The sequence below is a fragment of the Diceros bicornis genome, chromosome 8, assembly GCF_020826845.1.
Source record: "Diceros bicornis minor isolate mBicDic1 chromosome 8, mDicBic1.mat.cur, whole genome shotgun sequence".
In the NCBI taxonomy this organism is placed as follows: domain Eukaryota; kingdom Metazoa; phylum Chordata; class Mammalia; order Perissodactyla; family Rhinocerotidae; genus Diceros; species Diceros bicornis.
The window spans coordinates 27,963,665-27,990,291 of NC_080747.1; the positions used below are offsets into that span (position 1 = coordinate 27,963,665).

The 26,627-nt window shown below is 36.4% G+C and overlaps 1 pseudogene; it reads left to right on the plus strand.

The window, feature by feature from the left end:
• The first annotated feature begins 677 nt into the window (after positions 1 to 677).
• On the plus strand, positions 678 to 25,237 carry LOC131409216 (uncharacterized; annotated as a pseudogene).
• Positions 25,238 to 26,627: the final 1,390 nt, after the last annotated feature.

Sequence of the window (26,627 nt, forward strand, 5' to 3'; positions counted from 1 at the left end):
GAGAAAAACGGACAAGAAGCAATGGAGACTCAGAGTTCATTGTCCTTTCAAAACATCGGCTGACTCCATTCATTCTACTTACAGAAGATTTTACACATCCTGTCGTCTGAAATTTGTTGGAAGAAGAGGAAAAGGAAGAGAAAGAGATAAAAGAGATAAAATATGCTTGGGATCCCTTACCCACGCATATTACGAAGTATATTACAGTGCCAGTGCCACTTGAATTCATTATTCTGCTCTCAATTCTCCACAATAGACCCTATATTGCTTCAGAAACACGAAATATTGATGAGAGAGAGAGAGAGGCTGTTGTTATAAATTAAACAGAATTTATCTGTTTGGCCCAAATAGAAAGCAGGTTAAGACTCAAGAAAGGCAATATGACCAGTCCACCCGCTCTTGGGAAAATAGTGATCTCCATAACTGCAACTGGGTTCAGCCTCAAGCAGAAAACTCACCCTTCGCCCCCCAAAAAGAGAAGAAAATTCACTGCGTTATAAACCACAAAAATGTATACAGTCGTCCGTCAGTATCCTTGGGGAATTGGTTCCAGGAACCCCTGCGGATACCAAAATCGGCGGACGCTCAAGTCTCTTAGCTCGCCCTCCGTATCCGCGGATTCGACCAACCCAGGACAGTCAACTTAGTACACGATCCACAGCTGGTTGAATCCGCAGATGCGCAACTTGCAGATACGGAGGACCGACTGTACGTATGATGGGACATTCACTACATGAGTAAAAGCTCTCAATGGTTTCCGAGCTAAGCTGCTGGGGCTAGATAACTAATAATTAAAGCCTAAGTGAAGATGATGCTGTTAAGTTTAATTCTGGTACATTCATCCAAAACTTTCCCACCTTTAGTTAATACAAGCCTATTTTATTTAAAACTTTAATCACAGAAAAATATATACCTAAATATAAGTGGTTCAAAATTTTAATCTCATATGAAAATATTTCTAGGTATAAAAACACAACTGTATTATAGTTTAAGAAACCATGGTCTTTACAATTAAATAGAACATGGTTAATCAAACAAGAATGGATTTAAAATTTTATGGCTATTAGTAGAATATTCTTTTGGTGGTATAAAAAAAATCCAAGATCAAGGATCAGAGAAGTCGTTTCATGTTTTGAATATAACACTTATAAGGAGTTGAACCTTAGGGTAGTCACTGTCAGTCTATTTTAATAGTGTTAGTTTCCTTTTCATTAAATGGGACATAGCACAGAGATGTTATCAAGACGGTGATCAAATGTGAATGTAAGTGGAGAAAGAATTAGATGTTATTGAGATGATAAGTATTGTTCATAATGTTTTTAAAATGTAATGCAAAATCCGGGTAAATATATGATGATCAGTGAAATACCAAGCTGTAATGATGTATACAATATTCTTCTGTTTCCAAAATGGGGTAGGATAGCTTTGAGTTTGCAGTCATAGTAACCTAAGAGCCTTGGGAATATTGAAGATTGTTGGTAACAAATTTGGGTAGTAATTCCTTTTGTTTGCTTAGAATCTGATGTATGTGATTCAGTAAGTTAGGCCTGACATTACAAGTACAGAAGCCTATTCTGCTGGTAAAGCATTGAGTATTCTGTACCTATTCAGTTGTTTGGTATACAGTCGTTCAGAGTTTAGTTTTCAATATTGTAATGAGATAATTAAATAAATAAATCCATTGTTTGATTATTTTTAAGCAAAATCATTTTTGCTAAATTTCAATTTTAATATTCTCAATGTATCAATTAAATAAAAAATAAGCAAACCTTTGTGGACCCAAATCATCAGATTATTCTTTGGGATATCTCTCCATCAAAAAAATCTGATTATAGCCATCTGCTCTTCAATTTATTTTGTAGCATGAAAAGCGTTTCCATTTCCAACATCTTTTTAGATAAAGTAGGGTGTTAAATTTGGGAGGTCCAGAAATTTTAAGTCCCTAGGATACAATTTAGCACATCCAAGTGGCAGCATTTATAATGTAACAAGTAGAACATTTTTGTAACTGCTTGCTGATGAAAGACACAATTGCCTTATAATTAAAAGAACATTCCAAGGCATGATTCTATTTCATAGAAATTTTAAGAAACTCCTTGCAAATGCCTAGGACTGAACATCATCTTTTTTTATCACTTTACTCTGCACTTGAACTGTATCAATAATATAGTCAAAAATGACTTGAAAGGACCTCTTCGAGTATGCAACTTATACTCAGTGTGGTGAGAAATGGTATTATGTTGTAAATTCTTCAAATTCTTCTTGGAATTAATTTAACTCCACCCTGTTTGGGAAACACCACACACACACACACACGCACACACACACACACACACACACACGATATATTATTTCTATTGGCTGAAAATAAGTAAAGCCAGAGAGAATTTAGCATCTTCTCCATAAGAGGATTAAAAACTATTTCCGTACAGCATGGATATGCATAAACGATCCCTATGTTATATTCTGAATTTAAAAATCCAGGTTATTTGTAATGTCAAATTAACATAAATACACATATATATAAATATACACACATACATATTTATATGAAATATTCTGTAAGCATACTGTCTACTGAATTTTTAATTTTATTATTTAATGATCCAAATATTTTTAGAAATTTATTAAATCTAATACGTACATGCAAGTATTTACAGCAGTAAAAAGATGAACTGTTTTTTAGAAAGCGCCTACTATGTAACAGGTATTATTTTATTATCAAAGTTCAGATCTAATATATTCCCTACACAACTAAAGTGCAATAATAAAAAAATGTATTCCATTTTGAGTTTTCAGTTTAAATGTAAGAGGAAGAGTGAAAAGATATAATTTCTTTCTTAAGACTTATCTTATCAGTGAGTTTAGTTATTTTTAAAAATATTAATATTACATAGGTTTCACTTTATTTTTACATACAAAACAAAAGACTTACTAACTACAACAAAACTTAGGTAATGTCTCTTTTGAGAAAAGTAGTAGTGTGATACTTTTGACAGTTCCTTGATTTCCTTTTGAGTGACCCTGACTTGATAATGGTATCTTATGTTTAAGAAGGATCATCAATCTTGGAGCATCTCAGTGACAATCTCAGTGTCAATTTCTTTATCACATTGGATGTATATCTGAAATGCTTGTGCCGATGCTGAATTAAAAGATCCTGGTGTGTTACATAAATAACCACTAGTATAGAAGAAAGTCATTTATTCTTTAAAGAAATAGACATAATTTATCTCAATCTATATAAAAAAGTGATTGAAACTAGTGGGAAAATCATGAAACCAAGGTGATGATACATTTCATTTTGTGTCATAAAGAGTTGGAATATTTGTTAATCTATAGCCTAATCATCTCTCAAATGACATTATAATTTCCATAACTACCAGAACCATTATTTCTACCAACATGTCAAATTTTAAATTGTGTATTGCTAAATCTTAATCACAGTATTAAAGAAAAAATCTGTAGATTATGATATTACTACATAGTTTATAAAACTACGCATTATGAATTTATCCCTAAGTATTTCCATAAGTTTGGATTCAGAAGTTTGAAGAACATAATCTCTGATAAGAATTCAGATTATTTTGTATAATATTTTTAAAGTCAACTTCAGTGATTAGTTGAAATATCTTTTTAAAAATCTTAGGAGTATTATTTTCTATTTTTCTTAGGATAGCATAGAGTATATGCTCAAACCTTATTTTAACTTTTATTCCATTTTTTAAAAGTGTGCTATCTCCCAAAATTATATCTCTGACTAGACTTCTAGACTTCATAGACTTCTATGAATCCCAAACCTTTCGTGTGACTGGGTGTTAATGTCTCTCCTCTCTCTTGCCTCAATCAAAATTTTCTTAAATCTGATTATTGTCTAGTGTTACCTCAAGTAAATGGGATGTCCATCCCTCCCATTGCAGAAGCCAAATAGTTGGGAGCCATTTCCTTTTACTCATCCTCAATATCTAAGACATCACCAACACTTTATCAGTTTTAGCTTCCAGAAATTTCCCAAATATGTAACCTATGGTCATGAATCTCCAGGATACAGCACCATCCCTTATGGTTTTACTACAACCATGGCTTTTTAAATAACCTCCTTCCATAACTTTTAATATGTATTTTACTAATTATTTACCTTGAGTTTGGCATCTTTTTCCTGCCAGGAGTCTGATTAACACAATAATAGTATTTACTTCATAAGATTTTTTTGAAGAGTAAATGCATCAAGATGTATACAGTACTGAGAATAGTGCTTATGCTTATGAGACTTGCCTAGTACAGCCACAAGACAAGTAGATCTCCGTACCTGCCCACCACAATCTTACAAGTTTATATAGAGGCCTTAACTGGGTTCAGTCACCTGTATATAGACATCCAGATGGTCTCAACACTGCCTACTCTCGCAAGACTGTGTCTCAAGACTGTTAAAAGTCCTCAATAAAGATTAGCCATTTTTACCAAATATTTTAATTGCAGGTATGTATTTATATCATAAAACTTTAGGCCTATGCTTTTCCAAAAACATCAAAATATCTTTATGTTACTTTTGCAATAAGACTGCTTTATTTACATTCATATTCATAAAAGCATATAGATATATATGCAGACATATAATGCAGACCCTCCAAGTTTCCTGAACAGTGACACTCCTGTTGGAGGAGGTCATCTAGAGGACGTCACCACTGATTGACCCTTGAGCTGGACCCAGGCGATTGGAGGCTCTTTACCCCATCCCCTGTCCTTGGAATATACGTTCTGCCCACTATTCCTACACTAGAAGCTGCTTCAAGGACACAGTCTTGAGAGAGTAGGCGTTGTTGAGACCATCTGGATGGTATAGGTGACTGAACCCAGTTAAGGCCTCTATATAAACTTGTAAGATTCTGGTGGGCAGGTACAGAGATCTACTTGTCTTGTGGCTGTACTAGGCAAGTCTCATAAGTAAGTTCTCTTGCTTATTAAACCTGCCATCTACCAATCTGGAGTGGTCTGCCATTTTCTTTGGTCTCTCTTAGCCTTCTCTGTAAGGGGCCAATTTGTGAACCCACAATTCCCTATATGTTCCCTATAAATTTGACTTAATATGTAATATGTTTCCTATAAATTTGACTTAATTGTGTAAGTTGCAACAGGCTATCATAGTAAAATTAGGAAAATTAATGAGATATATTCAATGTAGTAAACCTCATGATATAAGTGATATAGTTATAGCACTGATATTATAAATGTTAGCAACATGTTGCTATTTTGGCTATTTTGTCTCCAATATGCTTTTCTGATTTCTTTCTTATTTAGTGATTTATTTTTTAACTGAAGAGTTGAGTCATAAATAAAATCTTTGAAGAACATCTGATTTAGACCAGTGATCCTAGACCATTTTTGAACAATGGAATATTTTGATTTTTTTTTTTCAGTCAGGGAAAAAAAGATGGACCCTCTCCAACTAAAAGTACATTGCATATTGCCTTAATTCTAAGGCAATATGCGATGCAGGACCCTTAAGATACATTGACCAAGAGAGGATCAGATGGTAGGAGATCATTGTGATGTTCTGTGGTATGTTCGAGTGGTTCAGATCTCTTTAGGCTATATCATCACAGATGTTATTGGAGTTAATATGACTTGAAGCAAAACTGGAAATTAATATTCCTGTCCATTCTTATATGAATATAAACTATTTCTGATCCTCTTTTTTATTGGAATGGAGAAGAAAGTATTTCCTATTAAATTGATCCATAACACGTAAAACATCTGGCACAGTAGCTGCAATTATGGCTTCAGAAAAACTGGAGAAACAGTTTTTCTCCAGGAGTCATCTGAGTTTTTCAGGAGTCAGACTAGTAAAATAAATGAAAATATGATAGATAGAATCAACTCTGCAATTATTAGGATTTTAATGGTGGCACTAATCAATGCCATCATCCATTGAATGAAATATGATTTTTTATTGGCTAGAGGAAGGCAGCACATGTCAGAGGTTTCTGTTTGGTGTTCCCCACTATGATAGATCATTCCAAAGAGCCAATGCTCAGGTTACTTCAATATCTCAGTATATCAGTTGCATTATAAACTTTGGATGGGCTTAAAGACCAGAGATTCCACTTTTGGAACCTGACTTTAACCAGAAATCCATTTATTAATCTGGCCCTTCTTGTCACCATTCTAATAGAAGACACGATGATACTGTGAGTCTCAGGTTATCAGTGTCAGCTCTGACCCTGTATACATAGTCCTTGAAATGTCTGGGTGTTTCCCTCTCCTTTATGTTCAACTTTACTGGAGCAGATGGATGAAGTCATTTTCAGTATATAATTGTTATGGTGTTGCAGGCTCCTTCCCTCAAGAGATCCAACCACTTCTTCAATGTTTGAATTCCAGATCTGAAAAATAGCTTGAGTCCAAGTACTGAGCAAAGGATTGTGGGTTTTTCTTGGGGCAACTGATTCAGCCTCCTTTTTCTCCATTCTCAACTTTATTTGATTGCGTGTTAGGTGGCACCCTTGATGACTGCCAATCTATTTTTGTCTCTAGGGATGGCATACTCTATTAACATCTCCACAACCCCTCATGAGTTATGTCTCTTCATTATTCCTCCAATTTGACTGGTGGTTTCAGTAATTATAGCCTCTAGTCTTCTGGAGATTAAGTGTTGTCACCTGGCCTTTGTTAATTCAGGCCCAACACTCACAATGGATATTAATTAGCTTCATTTTGTGACTGTATTTCTCACCTTCATACCTGACCTGCAGATGGCAGTCACCACTGAAATTCTGTTTTTTTTTTATTTATTTATTTTTTCCCCCAAAGCCCCAGTAGATAGCTGTATGTCATAGTTGCACATCCTTCTAGTTGCTGTATGCAGGACACGGCCTCAGCATGGCCGGAGAAGCAGTATATTGGTGCGCACCTGGGATCCGAACCCGGGCCGCCAACAGCGGAGTGCACGCACTTAACCGCTAAGCCACCGGGCCGGCCCACCACTGAAATTCTTAGTGATGCTGTTACCCTTCTTTAAGTACCTTGCTGATGACTCTAGTGAAGTGCCTATCTTGTAAAACATAATCATCTGATGCCTCTTCTGGCCTTACATTATATACCATTTCAGCGTGTTCACTTCCTTTGGCCTCTTTATTCCTACTTTGCTTGTCTGCCAGAACATCTTGGACAACCCGACTTCACTCAGCCTCTCTAACTGACGCCTGGTATTGAATTTGTGCCAGCATCTGGAGTTCTTGCTTTGATAAAGTACCTCAAAATCAACTAATTCTTTTTTATTCAGTTTTACATTCTGGTCCCCTTGATCAAACACTAAAAATCCAAGCCCAGAATAATTGCCTTGGCCCCTGCCATTACTTGTTAAGTAATTCCTACATCTCATCTCCTTTTGTTTATAATCTCTTCCCTCCCTTATTAGGTTCAGCATGCCCTGAGACAGGTTATATTGAAATTAACTCTAGTTTTCGTAGGTGTAGCTTCTGAGGGAGGCAACAGTTTCCTAGTGGTAGAGAGAGCTCTTCAGCACAGTGTACTGTTAAGGCTTACTGGTGAGTGATGGGGTACTTCTGCAAGCTCTGAAGGTTCAAAGGAATTTGCAATATCCTCAGGGGCTCCGTGCAAATATCCCGATCCCCTGTATTAGGGCCCGGACTTTAACACAACAGATCTGCTTTGGATGAGCATTAAAATACTTCTGGATATCTGTGATGCTATCAGATTTTTAACCTGAAGCTAGAAGTTTCTGCTCTTAACCAAAGAGACTCTTTCGCTCTTACAATCAGCCTTTACCTGCTTGTTAACCACCATCAGTTTCTCATTATCCCTCTTCAGTGAGTTAATTCAACTTAGTAACCAACCAATATTGCTATTTTGTTAGGTCTTATCACCCCCGCAATTATTTAAAATGCCTGAGTCTTCATTTTGCCATCTGTTTTCTCAAATATCTTAGTACCATTTGTATTAGTTTAGGACCACCAAGGGGTAAATACCAAGAAAGAATTAGATATTTAAGACATTTACTGTAAGAGTGTATATCATAAACCGCAGACCATAACACTGGTCTGACCCCTGTGGCAGGAGAGAAGGAGGGAAGGAGGATTGGGGAGAAAGATTCTTGGGTGCAGCATGGTTCCAACAAAAGTTTGTCCAAACTAAAACGAAATACTTGAACCGTAGTCTCCTGTTGGGAAACTCCTATATCTCATTGTAATAAGTTTGCCTAAGTATCCATGTTGTGACCAGTCATTGTCTCAGGGAAGCCTGGGGGAAGCATAACCTCAGTGGGAATGCAGTGGTGGATCCAGAGGTGCAGCCCTTGGAAGCTTTGGTAAAGTCAAATCCCCTCAGCAGATCCCCACAGACATTTCCACAGCTGTCACATACGTGCTTTCACGTTTTGTATTTAATTTCATGGACTCCCCATGCGTCTCTGCTTGAGGCTATCCAGTGACTTGCATGGTAAGATTGAGGCAGGAGAAAGCTGTGAGGGTTATAGATCAGGAAATGAAAACATGCAGGGCTGCTGGGGAAGAGCTTAAGAAGGAGAGGCAAGAATTTCTCTCAAACAGATTTCAAGCACACCACAATATTTCCTAGAATCAACCTTGCCTATATCTGAAAGTCATATACCTAATTAAAATGTTACTCAGAGGAGCAATTTGTCACCCTGAAATATTCTATGTGAGAATTGGGAGAGAAAGACAACACACAGTATTAAAAAGTCATTGAATTCAATCTCAGTGTGAAAGAGAATATATGCATTATTCACTTAGGAGTCATGGAGCCTTCAGTCTTTTTTACTTTAACTTTGCTTGTCTTATTTCATTCTTCCAATGTCTCCCATTTATTTTAACTCTCTATTAGCTTCCTTTTTCCTCTTTTCATTTTTTCCCCCCTGAAACCTACCTTCCTATTTTCTACATCTCTTTGGAGTATTAACAAGAATAGTGCCATATATTAATGCTGGCAAATGGAAGCATAAGATTCAGGAACTTTGAAATGTGTCCTGATGTTGATAAAATGCTAAGCTATGACTGAGTAACGACCTTTGGGATTGTGTCTGTGTTCGTATATTCAGTATATATATGGTTGTGGGAATCAATCTTTTCAGACTAGGTTTTATATTCCACATGAAAAAGAAAAAAAATATCCTGGCACCAGACATTGCATAATGCAAATATTCTTCTGATTCTCACATTGAAAAGTGAAAGTTGCTTTGTCGAGGATAATTTCTGACTTTGGAGCAAAACAAATTTTCAGTCTTGTCACTGGCTGGAGTTAAGAGAAATACATTACCTAAGTCAAAATTCTTATATATATAAAATTGTATTTAATTGAGGATAAAATTGTACCTCTCTATAGAGAACACAGAGTTTTAGTGTGTGAAATTTAAAATCAACTTTTTCTTTCCAAGAAAGATGTAGTGAACTTCATTGGTAGGAGTAAAAAGCAATAGCAAAAATCCTAGTTATCATACATAGCGTGCTAGAGGCAGTAGCTCAGGTCACAGAATCATAGAATGTTAGAGTTCGCGGCTGTATTATAACTACCTTTCCCTGCAAATAAGCTTGCTCTGAGGTTGGATGTACTGGTGGACTGGACTGCTCTCTAGCTGGTATATTCAGTCCAAAGGTGCAGGTGAGAATAGAGTTATCTGAAACCTAAGGTGCAGAGAACAGTATTGAAAACACCGAGGACACTTTTGGCATCAGAAGGGAAAGGATTGTAAATGAAAACAGGCAAAATGATGGATCAGGATTGGTAATGGGAGTCTGAATCATTGAGGCCCAAAGAACATCTGAACAGAGAGTTTACCATAGTTTTCTCGTGTAGTTCCGCAAATTGGAAGCCTGAGGGGTTACTAAAAAGAGGCTAGAGATACAGGCATTCCCATCAGAGATTTGACACCGAGCTTGAAAACTTTTCCTTGTTTGCTGTGGCCACCCCGTGTTAGCTGTGCTTTTTGTCTTTCACATTCCCCTCATTAGAAGGAAGCTGTAGTGATGCTTACTAAAGGCTCCTTTCTAGGGCATCCTGAAACCAAGATAATATACCCTAAGCAACACGTGTAGTGTGGTTGTCAGAAGTGCTGGAGGGATGCAGAATTTGACTCATTTGTAACATACTGGTATTTTAGTCTAAACTTTAGTCCATTTAAAAACTCTAAATAGATTTCTTCTGGAATGTCTTCCACTTCCCATGCCAAGAAATTCTTTCAAATGCAGCAAAGACGCATCATTGATTCCTTCTACTTATTCTAGTCTGATTTTATAAAAATTAACATGACCAAAGTATAAGCCCTAATTATGTTTCTCTAATCAAATTTATTTTTTCCCTGATCTTTCCTGTTCTGGAAATGGTACCATCACATGTCCAGGTGATCAAGCCTTTATTTCTTATCACCACATATATTGTAATGAGAAAGTCCTGTGGCTCTACTGTCAAAATAAATTTTAAAATCCTCACTCCACCACTATCATCCTATTTTTAACATCATCCCTCACTTGTACTACAGAAGTAGCATCCTAGCTAATCTTTGCGCTTCTGGTCTTTCCCTCTTGCAATCCCTTCTCCAAATGGCAGCCAGCTATCTGTTTAAAATGCTGATCAGTCCTTCCTTAATTAAATACCTCTAAGTGTTTCCCATTACTCTTAGAATTCCAAAACTTTATTATGGTCAACATGATCCTGACTGATATGCTTCTCACTAAGCTTCTGCCTCTCTGATCTTTCAACTCTTCCTGTTAAATTTACAGATTATTAATTTTGGGGGAACAATTTGTCACTCTGTTTATTTGGAATACTTTGGCCCAGATCTTCTAATGGCTCATTCCTCCTCAAAAGGTAGCATTCTTCCCATATGTCACTCAGAAAGACCATCCTTGACTACCTCATCCCGAATAAATCCCACCCAATACAGTCACTGCTTATCCCTTTTGTTATGCCTTATTCTCTTCTTGATACGTAATACTATTTGAAATGCTACCAAGTTCGTTTGCTCCTGAGTTTATCATTCATCCGGCCATGCTGAAACTAATCCACTGAGGCTATTATTTTGTTTTAATTGTCTTAAATCAGTCAGGGTCCTGGGAGATAGATGGCACATTCTAAATGAACAATTTAAAAAAAAAATTGTGTTTCAGGAAACCAACAAAGGATAGTGAAGTGTACCAGGACTAGTCCTAGCTGGAGCACTGATCACCTCTGAGTCTGAAGGTGCAAAGAATAGAGTAGAAATGATCATCATAACAGAAGTGGTAGGTGTTCAGAATGACCATATGAGAGCACTTTTGGCTTTGGGTCAATAGACTCAACAACCAAGGTGGATTCGCAGTGAGAAAGTGATAAACATTGCAACTTTACTTCTTTCTGTATTTCCTTTCATTTTCAGAGTAGAATTTAAACTCATAATTGTTTATTTAAAAAAAATTAAAGCATTTTCTACTACCAAGCTAACTGAGATTTTCTACATTGACCAATCAATTCCCCTGGAATAACTTTTGCCAGAATATCAAACACTTCTGTGTTGCCAAATCTAATGGTTGTTTCTCTGTTGCCATCCTCAACCTCTCAGCAGCATTTGTTGTAGGACAAGAGAGGAAGAACAGAGATCTGGTAGAAATGCATTGTAAAAGTCTGGTCAAGCATTGATAGTCTCTTCGACAAATGGTCTTGGGAAAACTGGACAGCCACATGCACAAGAATAAAAGTGGACCACTCTCTTACACCATACACAAAAATCAACTCAAAATGGATTAAAGATTTGAATGTAAGACTGGAAACCGTAAAACTCCCTGAAGAAAACATAGGTGGTAACCTCCTTGATGTCAGTCTTGGTGATGATTTTTTAGATTTGACACCAAAAACAAAGTCAACAAAAGCAAAAATGAACAAACTAAAAAGCTTTTGCTTAGCAAAGGAAACCATCAACAAAATGAAAAGGCTACTTACCAAATGGAAGAAAATATTTGAAAACCATAAATCTGATAAGGGTTTAACATCCAAAATATATGAAGAACTCATACAAATCAATAGCAAAAAACCAAACAATCCAATTTAAAAAGGGGCGGAGGATCCGAATAACCATTTTTCCAAAGAAAACTTACAGATGGCCAAGGGGTAATGAAAAGGTGCTCTACGTCACTAATCATCAGGGAAATGCGAATCAAGGCCACGATGAGATGTCAACTCACACCTGTTAGAATGGCTATTATCAAAATACAGGAAATAACTAGTATCGGTGAGAATGTGGAGAAAGAAAACGCTTGTGCACTGTTTGTGGGAATGTAAATTGATACAGTCACCATGGAAAACAGTATGGAGGTTCTACAAATAATTAAAAATAGAACTACCATATGATCCAGCAATTCCACTTCTGGGAATTTATCTGAAGGAAATGAAAACACAAACTCAAAAAGATATCTCACCCCTATGTTCATTGCAACATTATTTACGATAGCCAAGACATGGAAGCAACCTGAATGTATGTAGGAGATTCAACCACAAATGGAATATTCAGCCATAAAAAAGAATGTAATCTTGCCATTTTCAACAACATAGATAGACTTTAAGGGCACCATGCTAAGTGAAATAAGTCAGACAGAGAAAGACAAATACCATATGATATCACTTATATGTGGAATCTAAAAAAACAAGAAAAAAAAAACCCCAAACTCATAGATACAGAGAACAAATTGGTAGTTGCCAGAGGCAGGGGGTGTGGGTTAGGCAAAGTGGGTGAAAGTGACCAAAAGGTACTAACTTCCAGTTATAAAATAAATAAGTCCTGGGGATGTAATGTACAGCATAGAGACTATAGTTATTGGCCCTGTATTGTAGATTTGAAAATTGCTAAGAGAATAGGTTTTAAAAGTTCTCATCACAAGAAAAAAATTTTGTAACTGTATGGTGATGGATATTAGCTGGACTTATTGTGGTGATCATTTCACAATGCATAAATATAAGATCATTATGTTGTATATCTGAAACCAATGTTATATGTCAGTATATCTCAATAAAAAAAGAAATACAACTAATTTTTGCATGTTGATTTTGTATCCAGAAACTTTACTGATTACTTCTAATAGTTTTTTAGTGGAGTCTTTAGGATTTTCTAGATGTAAGATCGTGTCATTTGCAAATAGAGATAACTTTATTTCTTCCTTTCTGATTTGGACCCCTTGTATTTCTTTTTCTTTCCTAACTGCTCTGGCCAGGACTTTGGATACTATGTTGAATAGAAATGGTAAGAATAGGCATCCTTGTCTTGCTCCTGATCTTAGAGAAAGGGCTTTTAACTTCTTACCATTGAGTATGATATGAGCTTGCTGTTGGCTTGATTTACATGGCCTTTATTATGTTGAGATACATTGCTTCTATACCTAATTTATTCAGAGTTTTTATCATGAGAGGATCCTGTATTTTGTCAAATGTTTTTTTCTGCTTCTATGGAGATGATCATACGATTTTTTATCCTTCATTCTATGAAATGAAGGATAATGTGGTATATCACATTGATTGATTTGCGTTATGTTGAACCATCATCAAAAAAGACTGAGGCTCAGTAACACCCAACTACCTATAACGATTTATCTCAAGAGACACATAATTTTAAAATGAGAGTTAAAATTAAGGGAACCAATTTAATTTACTGTGTTGAGAATACTTCTCATTTTTGGAAAATATCTTAGAAGATATCTCCCATTTTTGTCTCTTTAGAGTAGCATTGCATACATCTGCTCTAACCCATAATTTATTGATGTTAAAATTTAACTCAATTAGGCATTCTTATTTCCAAGCTATTTGTGGTTACCTTTACTAACCTTCGCCCTTTGGTACATACTAACCTATAGTATGTTGATGAAATGCTTGGGCTTTGAAATTAAATAAATCTAAAAATAGAAACTAGACAAACTTTTTATGTAAACAGCAGTTTACTTTTCTCATCTTCAGTTTTTTCATTTGATAAGAATAATAGTATCTTTAAATGAGTATTTTTAAATTAAGTACAATGTTAACTTTTTGAATTATTAGTTTAAATAAAAGCCTATAATCGCAACTCAAATAATGGTACTATAATTATTATTAATGAAAAATAATTGACATGTATTTTTATTGCTTAAGACTAATTAATTAGATGTTTTGAGTAAGAAACAGAGAATCTAAGGCTATTATGATAATGGATGTCAGAACTAAGTATAAATCAATTTGAGATGTTTCAGAATCAATGAGGAATGATACATCACATTAAACAATGGCTTGAAGATGTTAGCTTACCTAAACTACTTTATTAGAATTTAAATTTTCACTGTCTATTTTAATTAAATGATTATTGTTACTTCATATACTTAAGTGATTCTTGCATGTAAGTTCTTGTTTCCTATTAGTTTTAATCCATTCTTCCTTGGCCATGCCTCTTATCATTAGAGGCGAAGTGATTCGACTAGTCTCATCCTGGTTGCCTTGCAACTATTAATTTAGAAAGATTTGAATCATTCTGCTCTCTTTAAAGTCACTTCCAACGTGCTAAGTGATCACTACTTTCTCTTAATCCCCACAATACTTATAGCAAATATCTCAAAGTTTAATGTTTAATTGTTCAATAATTACTTCATATAAGATGGTTTTATCTCTCCTTATGTAGATGTACTTTCCTTCAGTTATCTCAAAGTCATATACTCCTACCAGAGTGTCTAATACATTGCTATTTGTATCATCATTATTGTATATGTGATTTGAATAAGAATACGTTAAATATACTGTAATTTTAAGCTCTTGCTTCCTAGTTATTATGGAATTAGAAAGAAAAAGTCCTTATTGTTAAAGTCACATAAATATATTATTAAATTATAATTCTTACTGAAATCAATGTGTGGAATACAATTTTGTAAAACAGTAATTCTCAGTTGGGAGATGAAGAAGCGAGATAGCATACCCCAATAGAGAGATATCTTACACTGAGTTCCTGGAGAGCAGAGTCTGAGGCAAAAGCTTGTGAGCTAATACTGTAACAAAAGTACAATTCCGGGAACTAACAGTCAAAGCAGAAAGGAAGTGAGGCATGGAGATAGGGAGAGCAAATACAAGGGAGTTACAGAGCCCATCACAAGTTTGCAACAAATATAATTGGGGGCTGTGTCAGGTGGGATGTCTCTAGTGATGTCAATAGCACACTGATCCATCTGCAGACCTTCCCTAGGGGCAGGGAGGACAAACAACTTATCTGACAGCTTTTGCTTGACTTGTGTTTTTTCTTGGTTAAAGACTACCCAATGAGGCAATAACTCACATTTCTAGATTGTGTTACCTGTTTCTCTGGGCACCACTGGGAAGCCACAGTTCCAGCAGGTACAATATTGCCGTTGTGCAGGGTTAGCAGTCTTTGTTGCAAGTTTTTTGGAGTATAGAACTTCTTAAATTTGTACAGAAGGTGGCCTGGACTTTACGAAGAGGAGACAGTTGCTGTGAGAGTGTGATCCATCACTAGGATCACCCCAGCCACTCCAGGAAGCCAGAAAGGCTCTGAGGCCTAGGGAGCTGGTAGAACTGAGCAAATCTGGGGAGGTATAAATCTTGGTTCCAATACAGTGAATATGTTTATTGTCTCTGGGAACGTCTATACTTTGAAAATGATTTTCCAATATAACTGTTTACTAAATAAAAGCTACCGAAATTAATATTCAACTAAATCTTACCTAAAAAACAATGTAGAAAATGAGAAAAAAATAAAATGGGGAAATTTATGTACAAAATTATCTGATTTAATTGGTATTAAGTATTTTATGTTTTAATCATTTCCTATATCTGGAAATTAAAAAGATATGTGATAGTCATAAAACATTTTAAATCACACATTAGATCTCTCTAACTTGTATATAGAGTTTTATGTATTCAATAATTTTTAAATCATAACAAAAAAAATTTAGAAGTACCATATAGATGAAGATTCGGTCCACTATTCTTAAAGAGAAATTTAAATACACAAATCCAAGGGCATTTAATTAGATAATCATGTCCTGTTTTATGTTTTTGCAATATTTTTGAATGTACTATTCTGATAAATATTGGTATATAATAAATAAATATTTATGTACATACCATATAAAAATGCTTAGCAAAATTCATTGTACTCTGGTTACTGGTACACTCTTATTTAGATGAACTTCATTTAGGCTGTTGTTGGCAGTCTACCAACATGAGCTATAACACAGGGCAAGCAACCTTATTGACTTAGTCTGTTGACATCAGTGACCTGTAGCTTGTATTTTTTTTTTTTTATTATGAGGAAGATCAGCCCTGAGCTAACATCCATGCCAATCCTCCTCTTTTTGCTGAGGAAGACCAGCCCTGAAGCTTGTATATTTTGACAATAGAGTTTAAACAAAATTGTATCTTTCTCTGATGCAGCTTAAATTTTCCTTCTCCAATGAAGTTTTACTGCATTAAAAAATATAATTATAAAATTTAGTCATTAATCGAGATAACTTGATTGAGAAGAAGGAAGGCACAGATAAATAATCCATCAGTTATGTAAGACTTGTTAACTTACCTTATCTTCAAAAACACAGCAATATCAACTAATGCGAGGTTTTCTTTCTTTTTTTTGCACTTTCTTCATTCTGAAGATGATGATGATTTGTAAAATAGCCCAAAGTTAAGAAGCTATGGGATAAAGCATTGAATCATAAATTATAAATATTTTGCAAGCCAAATAATGTATCATTATAGAATTTCCATTTAAATAATGAAGAAACATTGCACAAAAGTATTTGGCTTTTTTAGTGTGAAATTAATTAATCATTTAGTTTTTAATTCAATTAAACATTTAGGTATATTTTCTTAAAGGAAATCCAGAATCTCTCATTTCTTAATTTTCTCAGGTACATGATTAAGTTGGGCTGCTTCATCACGGACTTTTTCAGAGGATTCTGTGATGGTTAACTTTATGTGTCAACTTGACCAGAAGAAGAGGTGCCCAGATATTTGGCTAAACATTCTTTCTGGGAATGTTTGTGTGGATGTTTACAGATGAAATTAGCATTTGAATTGGTAGACTGAGTAAAGCAGATTGCCCTTCTCAACACGTCTAGGCATCATCCAATCTGTTGAGGTTCTGAATAGAACAAAACGTGAAGGAAGAAAGAATTTGCTCTCTTTTTGACTGGTTGAGCTGGGACATCAGTCTTCTGAACTTGGATTGGGACTTATACCTTCAGCTCCCTTGGTTCTTGGGCTTTTGGACTTTGTCTGGGACTTAAATCAGTCATCACCCCTCAATTAATTCCTAGACTTGAGCTGATTTAGAGACTCGAAACCCCTTAAATGAAAGGAAGGCTGGGTTCCCTTGAGGAAGGACCCTGATACACTTCTGAAATTTTACACTGTTAATCCTTCCCCCAGCTTTCCCCAAAGGGACCTATGACCTTTAGCCAGAGTAATTGTTCATTGAGGAAAAGGAAATAATCAGATCTTTCAGGGACTACAGAACACTGGCTCTGAACTGACACCAATTCCAGGAGACCCAAAATGCCACTGTCTCCACAGTCAGAATAGGGACTTATGGAAGTCAGGTGATGAATGGAATTTTTGCTCAAGTCTCTCTCACAGTGGGTCCAATGATTTCCTGAACCTATCCTATTGTAATTTCCCCAGTTTTAGAAAGCATAATTGGAATAGACTCACTCAGTACCTAATAAAATCCCCACATTGGTCCCCTGACCTGTGGAGTGAGGGAGATTATGGTGGAAAAGGCCAAGTGGAAACCATCAGAACTGCTTCTACCTAGGAAAATAGTAAACCAGAAGCAACACCACATTCCTGAAGGGATTACAAAAATTACTACCACCATCAAGGACTTGAAAGATGCAGGAATGTAACTCTCATCACATACTCATTGAACTTGCCTATTTGGCCTGTGTAGAAGATGGCTGATTTTGGAGGACGACAGTGGATTATCACCAGCTTAACCAGGTAGTGATTCCAATTGCAGCTGCTATAACGGATGTAGTTTTATTGATGAGTGAATTAACACATCCCCTGGTAACTGGTATGCAGCTATTGATCTTGCGATTGCCTTTTTTTCCATGCCTGTCAATAAGATCCACCAGAAGCAGTTTGCTTTCAGCTGGCAAGGCCAACAATATAATTTCACTGTGCTACCTCAGAGGTATATTCACTCTTCAGCCCTATGTCATAATTCAGTTTTCAGGGATTTTGATCATCTTTCACTTCCACAAGAAATCACATTGGTCCACTACATTCATGACATTATCATGATTAGACCAAATGAGCAAGAAGCAGTACTTACTCTAGACTTATTGGTAAGACATTTACATGCCAGAATGTAAGAAATAAATATGAGTAAATCAAGGGCCTTCTACCTCGGTGATATTTCCAGGTGTCAAATAGTATGGGTCATGTTGAGATACCCTTCTAAGATAAAGGATAATTTATTGCATCTGGCCCCTTAAACAACCGAAAAAGAGGTGTAACACCTACTGGGCCTCTTTGGATTTTAGAGGCAACATATTCTTCACTTAAGTGTGTTACTCTAGCCCATTCACAGGCTGATTTGAAAAACTGCTAAATTTGAGTGGGGTCATGAGCAAGAGAAGGCTCTGCAATAGGGTCAGTCTGCTGTGTAAGCTCCTCTGCCACTTGATCCACATTATCCAGCAGATGCAATAGTGCTTGAAGTGTCCGTGGCAGGCAAAGATTCTCTTTGGAGACTTTTGCAGGATCATATACATGAATTACAGCATGGGCAAAATTCTGCGCTCCTCCACAGATAACTACTCTCCTTTTGAGAAAAAGCTCTGGGCCTGCTTCTATGCCTTAGTAGAGACTGAATGCTTAACCATGAGCCACCAAGTGACCATGCACCCTGAGTGGCCCATCACGGGTGTTATCTGACCCATCAAGCCATAAAGTTGGGCGTACACAGCAACACTCCATCATCAAATGGAAGTGGTATATCCATGCTTGGGCCCAAACAGCTCCTGAAGGCACAAGCAAGTTATCTGAAGGAGTGGCCCAAAGGCTCATGGTCCCCAGTCCTGCTACACTGCTTTCTCTCTCCCAGCCTGTGCCTATGTCCTCAAGGGGAGTTCTCTATGATCAAGTGACAGAGGAAGAGAAGACTAAAGTCTAGTTTACAGAAGTTCTGCACAATATGTAGACATTACCTGAAAGTGGACAGATACAGCGTTACAGCTCCTCTCTAGGACATCCTTGAAGGACAATAATGAAGGAAAACCTTCCCAGAGGCAGAAGTTCTAGCAGTATTTCTGATTATTCACTTTGCTTGAAAGGTGAAATAGACAGACATAAGATTATATATTGATTAATGGGCTGTGGCTAAGAGTTTGACTGGATAGTCAGAGACTTGCAAGCAACATGATTAGAAAATTGGTGACAATGAAGTTTGGGTAAGAAGTATATGGATAGATCTCTGAATGAACAAAGAACATGAATAAATTTGTGTCCCATATAAGAGCTCATAAAAAGGTGACCTCAGCAGAGGTGTATTTTAATAATCGAATGGATAGAATGACCTGTTCTGTGGATGCTAGTCACCCTCTTTCCCCAGCCACCCCTGTCATTGTCCAATTAGCTCATAAACAAAGTGGTCACAGTGGCAGAGAAAGAGCTTATGCATGGGCTCGGCAACATGGACTTTCACTCACCAAGGCTGACCTGGCTACATCCACTGCTGAGTGTCCAATCTGCCAGGGTCAGAGCCCAACACTGAGCCCCCAATATGGCACCATTCCTAGGACGATCAGCCAGCTACCTGCTAGCAGATAGAATACATTAGATTGCTTCCATCACGGAAAGGACAGCATTTTGTTCTTACTGGAATAGACAATCTGGATACGCATTTTCCTCCCCTGCACAAAATGCTTCTCTCAAAACTTCACAGTGAAAGAAGTGCAGCAATGGGCCCATGCTCAAGGAATTCGCTGGTCTTAATCATTTTCTCCACTATTCAGAGCCAGCAGTTTGGATAGGACAATTGAATGGCTTTTTTTTTTTCCATTTATTATATTCCTATTTATTTATTTATTTTTATTTTTATTATTATTTTTTAATTTTTTGTTTATTGCAGTAACATTGGTTTATAACATTGTATAAATTTCAGGTGTACATCATTATACTTCTATTTCTGCATAGATTACATCATGTTCACCACTCAAATACTAATTACAACCCATCACCACACACATGTGCCTAATTATCCCTTTTGCCCATCTCCCTCCCTCCTTCCCCTCTGGTAACCACCAATCCAATCTCTGTCTCTATGTGTTTGTTTGTTGTTGTTATTAACTACTACTTAATGAGTGAGATCATATGGTATTTGACCTTGTCCCTCTGACTTATTTCACTTTGTATGATACCCTCAATGTCCATCCATGTTGTCACAAATGGCTGGATTTCATCGTTTCTTATGGCTGAGCAGTATTCCATTGTGTATATATACCACATCTTCCTTATCCACTCGTCCCTTGATGGGCACTTAGGTTGCTTCCGAGTCTTGGCTATTGTGAATAACGCTGCAATGAACACAAGGGTGCATGGATCTTTACGCATTGGTGTTTTCAAGTTCTTTGGATAAATACCCAGCAGTGGAATAGCTGGATCATATGGTAGTTCTATCTTTAATTTTTTGAGGAATCTCCATACCGTTTTCCATAGTGGCTGCACCAGTTTGCACTCCCACCAGCAGTGAATGAGAGTTCCCTTCTCTCCACATCCTCTCCAACACATGTTGTTTCCTATCTTGTTAATTATAGCCATTCTGACAGGCGTGAGGTGATATCTCATTGTATTTTTGCTTTGCATTTCCCTGATAGTTAATGATTTTGAACATCTTTTCATGTGCTTGTTGGCCATCTGTATATCTTCTTTGGAAAAATGTCTGTTCAGGTCTTTTGCCCATTTTTTAATTGGGTTGTTAGTTTTTTTGTTGTTGAGATGCATGAGTTCTTTATATATTTTGGAGATTAACACCTTATCAGATGTATGGTTTGCAAATATCTTCTCCCAATTGTTAGGTTGTCTTTTCTTTTGTTGATGGTTTCCTTTGCTGTGCAGAAGTTTTTAGCTTGATGTAGTCCCATTTGTTTATTTTTTCTATTGTTTCTCTTGCCCAGTCAGACATGGTGCTTGAAAATATGTTGCTAAGACCGATGTCAAAGAGCGTACTGCCTATGTTTTCTTCTAGAAGTTTCATAGTTTCAGAAATCACATTCAAGTCTTTAAGCCATTTTGAGTTAATTTTTGTGTATGGTGTAAGGTAAGGGTCTACTTTCATTTTTTGCATGTGGCTATCCAGTTTTCCCAACACAATTGGTTGAAGAGACTTTCTTTTCTCCATTGTATGTTCTTGGCTCCTTTGTTGAAGATTAGCTGTCCATAGATGTGTGGGTTTATTTCTGGGCTTTCGATTCTATTCCATTGATCTGTGTGTCTGTTTTTGTGCCAGTACCATGCTGTTTTGGTTACTATAGCCTTGTAGTATATTTTGAAGTCAGGCAGTGTGATACCTCCAGCTTTGTTCTTTTTTCTCAAGATTCCTTTAGCTATTTGGGGTCTTTTGTTGTTCCATATAAATTTTAGGATTCTTTGTTCTATTTCTGTGAAAAATGTTGTGGGACCTTTGATAGAGATTGCATTGAATCTATAGATTGCTTTAGGAAGTATGGACATCTTAACTATGTTAATTCTTCCAATCCAAGAGCACGGAATATCTTTCCATTTCTTTGTGTCTTCTTCAATTTCTTTCAGTAATGTTTTATAGTTTTCAGTGGACAGATCTTTCACCTCTTTGGTTAAGTTTATTCCTAGGTATTTTATTCTTTTTGCTGCAATTGTAAATGGGATTGTATTCTTAATTTCTCTTTCTGCTACTTTGTTGTTAGTGTATAGAAATGCAACTGATTTTTGTATGTTGATTTTGTATCCTGCAACTTTACTGTATTCGTTTATTACTTCTAAAACTTTTCTGGTGGATTCTTTAGGGTTTTCTATATATAAAATCATGTCATCTGCAAATAGTGAGAGTTTCATTTCTTCCTTTCCAATTTGGATCCCTTTTATTTCTTTTTCTTGCTTGATTGCTCTGGCTAGGACTTCCAGTACTGTGTTAAATAGGAGTGGTGAGAGTGGGCATCCTTGTCTGGTTCTTGTTCTTAGAGGGATAGCTTTCAGTTTTTCACCATTGAAGATGATATTAGCTGTGGGTTTGTCATATATGGCCTTCATTATGTTGAGGTACTTTCCTTCTATACCCATTTTATTCAGTGTTTTTATCATAAATGGATGCTGTATCTTGTCAAATGCTTTCTCTGCATCTCTTGAGATGATTATGTGATTTTTATTCTTCATTTTATTAATGTGGTGTATGACCTTGATTGATTTGCGAATGTTGAACCATCCCTGCATACCTGGAATAAATACCACTTGATCATGGTGTATAATATTTTTAATGTATTGTTGTATGCGATTTGCTAGTATTTTGTTGAGGATTTTTGCATTGAGGTTCATCAGTGATGTTGGCCTGTAATTTTCTTTTTTTTGTGTTGTCCTTGTCTGGTTTTGGTATCAGGGTAATGTCGGCTTAGTAGAATGAGTTAGGGAGCTTCTCCCCCTCCTCAATTTTTTGGAAGAGTTCGAGAAGGATAGGTATTAAGTCTTCTTTGAATGTTTGGTAGAATTCACCAGGGAAGCCATCTGTTCCTGCACTTTTATTTTTGGGGAGGTTTTTGATTACTGTTTCTATCTCCTTACTGGTGACTGGTCTATTCAAATTCTCTACTTCTTCTTGGTCCAGTTTTGGAAGCTTGTATGATTCTAAGAATTTATCCATTTCTTCCAGATTGTCGAATTTGTTGGCATATAGCTTTTCATAGTATTCTCTTATAATCTTTTGTATTTCTGAGGTATCTGTTGTAATTTCTCCTCTTTCATTTCTGATTTTACTTATTTGAGCCATCTCTCTTTTTTTCTTGGAGAGTCTAGCTAAAGGTTTGTCAATTTTGTTTATCTTTTCAAAGAACCAGCTGTTGGTTTTATTAATTTTTTCTATTTTTTTTCAGTCTCCATTTCATTTATTTCTGCTCTGATTTTTATTACTTCCCTTCTTCTACTGATTTTGGGCTTGGTTTGTTCTTTTTCCAGTTCCTTTAGGTGCATTGTTAGATTGTTTATTTGAGATTTCTCTTGTTTGTTGAGATAGGCCTCTATTGCTATAAAATTCCCTCTTAGAACCGCTTTTGCTGTATCCCATAAATTCTGGCATGTCATATTTTCATTTTCATATGTCTTCAGGTACTTTTTGATTTATCCTTTGATTTCTTCATTGACCGAATCATTGTTCAGTAGAATTTTGTTTAATCTCCATGTATTTGTGGCTTTTCTGATTTTCTTCCTATAGTTGATTTCTATTTTCATACCATTGTGGTCAGAAAAGATGCTTGGTATTATTTCAATCTTCTTAAATTTATGGAGACTTGTTTTATGGCCTAATATGTGATCAATCCTGGAGAATGTTCCATGTGCATTTGAAAAGAATGTGTATTCTTCGGTTTTTGGATGGAATGCTCTGTATATATCTACTAGGTTCATCTGTTCTAGTGCGTCATAAGACCAATGTTTCCTTATTGATCTTCTGTTTGGATGATCTATCCGTTGGTGTCAGTGGAGTGTTAAAGTCCCTTATTATTATTGTGTTACTGTCTATTTCTCTTTTTATGTCTGTTAATAATTGCTTTATATATTTAAGTACTCCTACATTGAGTGTGTAGATATTTACAAGTGTTATATCCTCTTGTTGGATTGTTCCCTTGATCGTTATGTAATGCCCTTCTTTGTCTCTTTTTACAGTTTTTGTTTTAAAGTCTATTTTGTCTGACATGAGTATTGCTACCCCAGCTTTCTTTTCACTGTCATTTGCGTGGAGTATCTTTTTCCATCCCCTCACTTTCAGTTTGTGAGTGTCTTTAGGCCTGAAGTATGTCCCTTGTATGCAGCATATATATGGGTCTTGTTGTTTTAGCCAATCAGCCACCCTTTGCCTTTTAATTGGAGCATTTAGTCCATTGATGTTTAAAGTAGCTACTGATAAATATGTACTTACTGACATTTTTTAACTTTTTTTCTCAGTGTTTTAGTAGTCCTTCCCTGTTCCTTTCTCCTTCTATACAGAATTGATAGTCTCTTTAGTTTGACCTCTGTCTGAAAGCTCTACTCTTTAACTCCCCTCCTCCCTCATTTTATGGTTTTGATATCATATCTAACCTCTTTTTTGTGCATTTGTATCCATTACCCTCTTATAATGTAAATAGATAATTTTTCCTATTTGTGCTCTTCTCTTTTCACCTTAAATCAGTCCCTTTAACATTTCTTGTATCACTGGTTTCTTGGTGACAAACTCCTTTAATTTTTGCTTGTCTGGGAAACTTTTGATCTCTCCTTCCATTTGGAATGATAACCTTTGAATGGCTTTTTGAAGACTCAGTTACAGTGTCAACGAGGTGGCAATACCTTGCAGGGCTGGGGCAAGTTTCTCCAGAAAACTGTATACGTTCTGAACAAGTGTCTAATATATGGTACTATTTCTCCAATAGCCAGGATTCACAGGTGCAGGAATCAAGAGGTGGAAGTGGGAGTGGCACCAGTCGCTATTACCCTTACAGATCCACTAGCAAAATTTTTGTTTCCTGTTCCTGCTACCTTATCATCCACTGGCCTAGATGTCTTACTTCCAGTGGGAGGAATGCTTACACCAGGAGACAGAACAATGATTCCATTGAACTGTAAGTTACGGCTGCTACCTGGTCACGTTGGAGTCTTCATGCCTCTGAATCAACAGGAAAAGAAGGGCATTGTAGTGTTGGTTGGGGTGATTGATCCTGAATACTGAGGAGAAATTGGACTACTACTTTACAATGTAGGTAAGGAAGAGTATGTCTAGAATACAGAAGATACCTTGAAGTGTCTCTTAATATTACCATGCCCTAAGATTAAGGTCAATGAAAAACTACAACAACCCAATCCAGGCACCACTACTAATGACCCAGACTCTACAGGAATGAAGGTTTGGGTAGCTCCACCAGGTAAAAATTCACGACCAACTGAGGTGTGTGTTGAAGACAAAGGTAACACAGAATGGGGAGTGGAAGAATGTACTTATAAATACTAGCTGTGACCACATGACCAGTTACAGAAACAAAGACAGTAATTGTCATGACTATTTTCTCCTTGTTTTGCTATGAATATGTTTGTGCACGCACGTGTGTGGGTATAGCAAATACTATTTTCTTTTCTCTTTTTCCCTTATCATGTAATAAAGATGTATTTACTTTATATTTAGTATTTAAGTATAGTTAATTTTACATCATAGTGTTTAAGCTACAGGATATCCAGAAGTATAAACATCTTTTGTGAAATTTACCTCCTTTACTGAGGAAACATTAGTACAATTTTGATTCTATGCAGGATAGTTGTATTGTATTTGGTAGAATTGTGACTTTGTTTTATAACAGTAATGATTTTATTACATAATTAAACACGAGTCTGATTTGAGGAAAAAGCTCTCCCTTATTTCCGTGTAAAGATACATATTGCAACTGTATAAACTGTATAAAAAAGTAAATGTTTTATTACATAACAATACACCGTGGAAAAATTATGAAACTGAGATAAGCCAAATTAAAAAAAAAAAAAAACTTCATTCATAACCCCTATGAGGGTTTTGACTTTGACTTAGGAGGTGCTCTTCTCTGAGAATTCTGCCTTATTTGAAGTTGTGCCCACCACACTTACAGTTAAGTCTTCACTCCTGCCTGTCTGTTGAAGATGAGTGCCTCCTTAAATATTGCCTAAGAGGCTCTCTGTCTCTTGCACTTCCCTAATTAACAGATAGCTTCATACATCAATGTTACCTGGCAAGAGCCACCCAATTTTATAGTCCTTTTCGTGACTATTTCCCTTTAACTCTCAAATGCTAACAACAATATACCAGACTATACATTACTTCCCTCTACTTCCCCTCTCCATTCACCACAGGGAAAAATTTTAGATGTCCCACTGCTACAACTTAGAAGTCCTAGGACTATCGATAATCCACCTACCGTCAATGATGGGGTCTTCATTGCCATGTGGTCACTGAGTGGTCCCCTTCCAGAATCCCATTGCTCAAGTCTGCTTTCTAAGACTATTCTGGTCCCAGATGTCTGAAGTTAAGTTCCCAAATGCAGAGCTTAAGACATGAGTTCTTGGAGGAAGTGATTTGATGAGGAAATTCTCTCATAAAAAGGAGATTAAGGGAAGCAGGACAGGACAAGGGACAAAAGCTAAGGTAGTAAGTGATCTTGGCTGGAGACTAGCTTCAGCCTCGTTTCATGGGAAGCTCTGCTACACAAACTGCGCTACACAGTAAGCCTCACCTTAAAGCAAGAGAGCTGAACTTTTTTACTAACCCCCAGTTTGGTCAGTCATTGGCCTGACTGTCTCAGAAAGAGGTTAATGATAATGTCCGGGTGAAGCAGCTCCTGTTTGCTGCATTCTCCAGAGAAGGTGGTCGTTATGAATCTTTAGCAGCCAATATTCTTAGCAGCTGGGGAATGTGT